The sequence below is a fragment of the Nicotiana tabacum genome, chromosome 20 (genome assembly GCF_000715075.1).
Source record: "Nicotiana tabacum cultivar K326 chromosome 20, ASM71507v2, whole genome shotgun sequence".
Taxonomy (NCBI): Eukaryota; Viridiplantae; Streptophyta; class Magnoliopsida; order Solanales; family Solanaceae; genus Nicotiana; species Nicotiana tabacum.
Window position 1 is genome coordinate 55,594,632 of NC_134099.1, and position 6,214 is coordinate 55,600,845.

Consider the following 6,214-nt stretch of genomic DNA (forward strand, 5'->3'; position numbering starts at 1 on the left):
AAGTTTGCCCCAAATTGGCAAGGACCATTCATTGTGACCAGAGTATTGTCCAATGGTGCATTATGTTTAACAGATATTGAAGGAAAATGCATAGACATGGCTATCAACTCTGATGCAGTAAAGAGATATTATGCATGATTTTTCCTTGGTATAGTTATTGAATGTTTGTATTCGGCATTATTTCGAAGATTGGAACGACGAAAGCAATTTATTCTGCTATCCAAACATTGTACCCTTTGTTCCCCCTTTTGAGCCATATTTGTTTCTTTCCTACCCTCTTTTGGAATCAAAAAAAATTATTATTATTATTATTGGAGTGAACTACGTTTGACCTGATTCCTAAAAGAGGATACGTAGGCGCCTCACGGCTCGGTCATAGGGTGCGTAATATGCATAATGTGCATAAAATAAAACATCCAAAGACCCCCAAGCAAGAAGCTGGGGCAGGAATTGTATTGGCAATAAGAAAAATGATTCCAAGAGTTGTAATTTTAAACCCATATCAAAATTGTTTAATTTTGGATACCCTTTCATTACAACCACATACCAAAAGACCTTTCGATCAATCTTAGAAAAATGCCGAGTCGAGCAAATGGAGGTGATTCATAACACTCTTGTCCAAACAAGAAAAAGCGATGAGAATGAGAGAGTCTTATAGGTGAAAACCCTCACGGGCACCATGAGACGACAAAAGCTGAGAGAAAGTAAAATGAGAGAGTCTTATTGGTGAAAACCTTCGCAGGCACCATAAGGCGAAAAGGAATTAAGAAATAAACAAATGAGGGAGGTTTGTCGGTGAAAACTCTTTGAGGCACTACAAGTCGAACAAGGTCCGTAAGTTGGCAAAAAGTAAAATTGGGTTGTGGAAATTTTGGAAAACAAAGTGAAACAATTGAAAAGGAGATTGGTTAAATAGACTGGGCTGATTAATCCAAAGTGCATACCCTGATCATTGGTGCCAGTGACTCCAATCAGATAAGTTCCTTATTCCTATCTCCAACAGTCATCCAAATTTGGATTCTTCTTTTCATTCTTAATTGTCAAAATCGTCATGTTCCGTCACTAATACTCTGACTCTTCTAAAGTTTTTTGAGGTGAGTCTCATTCCAAACAAATAAAAAGGAATGTCAAGGTGTACTACCAAGATTCAAAATTGCACAATGCAAAATACGGCCATGATAGGCGGGAGGTAATAGGATGAAAATAAGATATGGGTTGAGAAAAGTTGAATCAGAAAAGTGGTTCAATAATGTCAGGAGAGACATATGATTACAATTGAAAGGGTTTGAAGTGAAAACAACAGTTGAGGATCCTACGGTTAAGGATCAATTATGAGGACAAAACAGTCTTTTCAACCGCTTCAAGGCAGTAAAACAGGACAAAGAGAAACCCCACCCCCAGCAAGAATGCCACAACTAACCACCACACCTTAAACTAACAAGATTTTCTTTGATTTGAAACAGGGGCAAAAACAATATTTGTTTCAGGAAACACCCAGTGATGGAAGTATCAGCAAGCAGGCGTCCACCTGGAGAACAAGGAAGAACATTTGAAATAGCAAGCAGGCGTCCACCTGGAGAACAAGGAAGAACAATTGAAATAGCAAGCAGGCGTTTACCTGGAGAACAAGGAAGAACAGTTGAAATATCATCAAGCAGGCATCCACCTGGAGAACAAGGAAGAGCAATTGAAGTATCAGCAAGCAGGCGTCCACCTGGAGAACAAGGAAGAACAGTTGAAATAGCAAGAAGGCGTCCACCTGGAGAACAAGGAAGAACAATTGAAATAGCAAGCAGGCGTCCACCTGGAGAACAAGGAAGAACAGTTGAAATAGCAAACAGGCGTCCACCTGGAGAACAAGGAAGAACAGTCGAAATAGCAAGCAGGCGTCCACCTGGAGAACAAGGAAGAACAGTTGAAATAGCAAGCAGGCGTCCACCTGGAGAACAAGGAAGAACAATTGAAATAGCAAGCAGGCGTCCACCTGGAGAACAAGGAAGAACAATTGAAATATCAGCAAGCAAGCGTCCACCTGGAGAACAAGGAAGAACAGTTGAAATATCAGCAAGCAGGCGTCCACCTAAAGAACAAGGAAGAACAGTTGAAGTATCAGCAATCAGACGTACACCTGGAGAACAAGGGAATATAATTCAAAAGAGATCAGGAGCCCCCCTGAAGAACAGAATGGCAATTTATTTTTGACATTGTTTGTTGAAGTCAGGAGCCCACCCATATAATGGAGGAATACACTTGGAATCAATAAGGCAGAGGAATCTGATCGGAATCCCCAGTGGGAAACAACAAAGAATCCCAAGCAGAGGAAGGAAGTACAAGACTCGATGAAAAACAATACAAAAGGAAACAAGCAGTTCAAGACTGGTAGTCCGAAGAGAATACGAGACAAATCGGAAGCAAAAGAGATAAAAGGGGTCACCAAGACATCAAAGCAACAAGAGACACAAAGGGCATGATCTAAATAAGATTTTGTAATTCATATACCATGGTCTAGTCTAGCCTTTTGTTTTTCTTTAAGCAGGGTGTAATAAGGAGGTCAGCAAGCAGTAAAAGCAGCATGCAGCAGCAGTAACATCACAGTCCCATGGTATTCCCAGCTACCAAAACTTTCCGAACTACATTGACCTGATTCCTTTATAGCCAAGGATATGTAGGAAACCTTTGAAGCAGAGGTTCGGTCAAATCTTTCAAAAATGCTTCCAACGGAGTATTCAAACAGGCAAAAATCGCTCGTATCCGCTCACTTTATCTTTGCACGGAAACTCTTCGTGTTCCCGGACAAAGAAGGGCAGCTGTGAGCACATGATTTTTGCCTCATACAAATTACTCCAAAATAACTCCCGTAATTTTTCTTTAATTATGTATTATTTTTAGGAAATATTGTATGGTTTTCATGTTTGTTTGCATGTGTAATTTTATTAATGCATTTTAAAAATACAAAAAAAAATAATATAATGTAATATGTGTTGCATGTGCATTTAGGATTTAGTTTTTCAATTTAGGAATTAACAGGTTTTACTAAAAGAAAAATCAAAAAATATGTAATTATTGTAATTTTGTCATTTAAATGTGCCCTTATATGATTTCATTTTTTTTTTCTTTGATTTGCATGTTAATTATTGTAAGTGTTAATTAAATATTTGTATTTAGATTTTACAATTAATTAGGAATTGTATTTAAATTAGAAAATTTAAAAAGGAAAAGGAAAAGAGTTCAAAAATGTGAAGAAATGCGGATTGGGCCAGTTTTAAAAGAAAATCAGGCCCAAAATTACAGCCCATACCCGCCCCAATCCAGTCCAACTCAGAGGTAAACCAAACGACGTCGTTTGGTCACTTTTCATCAAGGCCGTTGAATTAAATCAATCTAACGGTTAAGATTCAATATCCCTACCCGTAACCCCTTACCCGACCCATTGCCCGGGCCAACCCATCCCTAGCTTGAACAAAACTGCGTCGTCCTCTTTAAGTGAATTGATCCTGGCCATAGATCGTGATGGATCCAACTGCCAAGATCAATTCCCCCCCTCTACTATAAAAGCCTAATTCCTACCCCCAGCCCCTTTAACAAAACACCCCCTCCCTCTCTTGTTCATCATCGTCCCTAAGACGATACCCCAAACCCTAGCCGCCTTAGCTCCCCTTCGCCTGAAGCCCGGCGACAACCACGCCGCCGGCCACCACCTTAACACCATAGCTTCCCCACAACATCCTCTTTCCAGATCTGATGATAGTTTCCTTCGAATAATCACCGATTTCCTCGAATCTGCAATCGAAAAGTTCATCTGAAACTTCATCTGCTCAGATGATTACCAAATTAACACCACAGCTTATCCTGACCACCCTCATCATGAATCTGGTAGTAGTTCAGCTCGAACCTTCCTGGAACTTCTCGAATCTTCATTTGAAGGTTCGAGTCAAGCATGAACTCACCCAGATACGTCCCAAATTCACACCAAATGACCCTTAGGCCTCCCTCACCCCTAAGTCGTCTTTGGTTCCCTTCGAATCTGACCAGAAATGGTTGAGCCCTAAATCGGACCTTTAAGAACCCTAAAATCCCAAATTTTGGAATCTGCCCAAATTGAATATAAGGTTGGGGTCTAATCGACCTTAATCGAAGTATTTTCAGTTGAGAATACTTCGACTAAGGTCTGTTTGATTTCAAAGAATCGAATCAGAGTTTCGAAGACTGGGTCCGTATTGATTCTGTTATTATGAGGTATTTTCTTTCTTTCCTTCGTGTTTGTTTTCATTATTTACGTATCTGTTTATTTACTATGTTGATTTTGGTTGTTGTTAAGTCACACTGACTCTATTTATTTTCAAAGGACCTTTTATTTGGTCCAATTTTGTCTGTTATTTATAGTCGCCTTAACTGTATGTGTTATAAATTGTGAAATCGAGTCCTAAATTGCGTCGCTTACTTAATTCCCTGTTAGTCTATAAATTCGTCAATAACACTGTTTGATAGTTGTTTTGTTACTAATTTGTTTAAGTGTCAATTGTAATGTGCAGTCGATTAATAAGTGGTGTCGATTAATTAGTTTCCGTTAAATCCTTGATTCTAGCAATAATCCTGAAACTATTTGAATTGCTTGTTTTCATTGTTTGCTGATCAATGTCAGCTATAATACACAATCGTTTGATTAAGCTTCATTGATTAGTCTGTTTGTATAGACTGAATCATTCAACATTCTGTTGGTTTTAATTCTGATTGTTAATTGCCCGATTAGTTAAAATTCTGTAAATATTGTTCTGAATTGGAAATCTAATGTTTTTTTTGCATTAAAACCTTAGGGTTTGGTTATAGCTGTTCAAACAGAAACTAGTGTTGATAATTAAGTTTGAACAGATTGTAAAATCTGTTTTGTGTTGGATTCTGATTTTTGTATTAGGGTCAGTATTATTGAGAGTTTTCAGGAGTTGATTAAAGGTTAGTTTGGGGGAAAAAAACTACAGGAATACTTGTTTAAAGGCTGCTGAATATTTTAAACCTGTTAGTGGACTGATTTGAGACATTCCTAAGTGGGTTTGTGTAAAGATAATAGACAACTAATGGTAGGGTTCAATAATGTGTTTGTTTAAAGAATTCTGGGGAACAAAAGAAGATGGGGGGCTGAAATTAAGGGAAAAGGTGTCCTTAGTGGCTTGATTAATTGAAAATTCAGACTTAGTGCTATTTGGGTGGAAAAAACTGATTTGAAAAGAATAAGGAGGGTCCGGGCAGTAGGCTGGAAGAGGAGGAAACAAGTTATATAAAAGGGTGTGTTGGGACTGATTTAAGGGGGGATACACACAGAGAGATATACAGACAGAAAAGAGAGATAGAAAAAAGAAAGAGAATAAAAACACTAATTAACACATACAGAAAGGCAGAACACAAAAAAATAGAAAAGAAAGAGAGAAAAAAATCAGAAATATCATTTCCTCGTATCTTTCCGGATTGTGTTTGGTGATATTGTTTGGACTGAATCTGTTGTTTCTTGAGGATACTCATTTGTTTGATTTTTCACGAATTTTTGGGGCTGTCCAATCTGCTGAACTGCTGTACGCGTGCTGCTGTAAATTTTGCTGATCTTCATATTTCTCTGCTGCTGGTTTTTTTTTGTTGTTGCTGCTATTGCTGAACTTTACCTCTTTCACCCTCATTTCCAGGTATATATATTTAGACTCATGTTATCGCAAAGTGGCAATGTCACAAAGAAATGAAATCTGGAATTCTAAATATGTCCGCTATCCATTTAAATTCGTTAGTTGAGTTTCATTTTTTAGTCAACTAATATACCTTATGCTCGGTGTGGGAGCTATTAGTCCATCAAGACCTCTTTTGAAGTTAGTATAAGCTTTGCAATAGTTCTATTTATTTCAGAATATCTTTAAGTATAGCTATATTTGAAATGTCGAGACAGGGAACTTGGTAGAAAGTTGACTATTCTTTAAATTTTGTATTTAGACCATGATTAATTAAGCGCTTGGTAACATGAAAATATCGAGGGACCACGCTAGTAAACTTCCTCAAGCCTGATATTGTTTAATTCTAGTTGACATAAGTATTCTCGTTTATACAAAATAGGGCCTAATAATGGGGATAACTATAAGTGAGAGGTGAATCGATATAATTCGTTACGATTAAGACATTGGAATATTTCAGGATGGTTTAGATGTGTATTTGCGGTATATAATGTCAATTTATTTAA